We start from the raw sequence: 302 nt of genomic DNA on the forward strand, positions 1-302 counted from the left end.
AAGTTGCTTCTTCGTTTTTCATTATTGTTGTAATCTTAGCACTAAAGCTCTTCCTTTGACACCTTATCCCACCGCTGCCACCAGCTGAGAAACTGTGTTAAATGGTGACAGGTGCTTAGATGTAAGGAACACAGTTCGATTCCTTTGCTTGTGTTGGAGTGACGCTGTGTGGTTGTATGTGACAGTTAGAATGACATGTATATGTTAGTGGCTATAAGGCATGTGCGTAATAAAAAATGTAGATCATGAAAAAAAAATTAGTCCATTTTATATGATATGATAACAGTTACAGTTACAGTTAC

This window comes from Penaeus monodon, chromosome 34 (genome assembly GCF_015228065.2).
Source record: "Penaeus monodon isolate SGIC_2016 chromosome 34, NSTDA_Pmon_1, whole genome shotgun sequence".
In the NCBI taxonomy this organism is placed as follows: Eukaryota; Metazoa; Arthropoda; class Malacostraca; order Decapoda; family Penaeidae; genus Penaeus; species Penaeus monodon.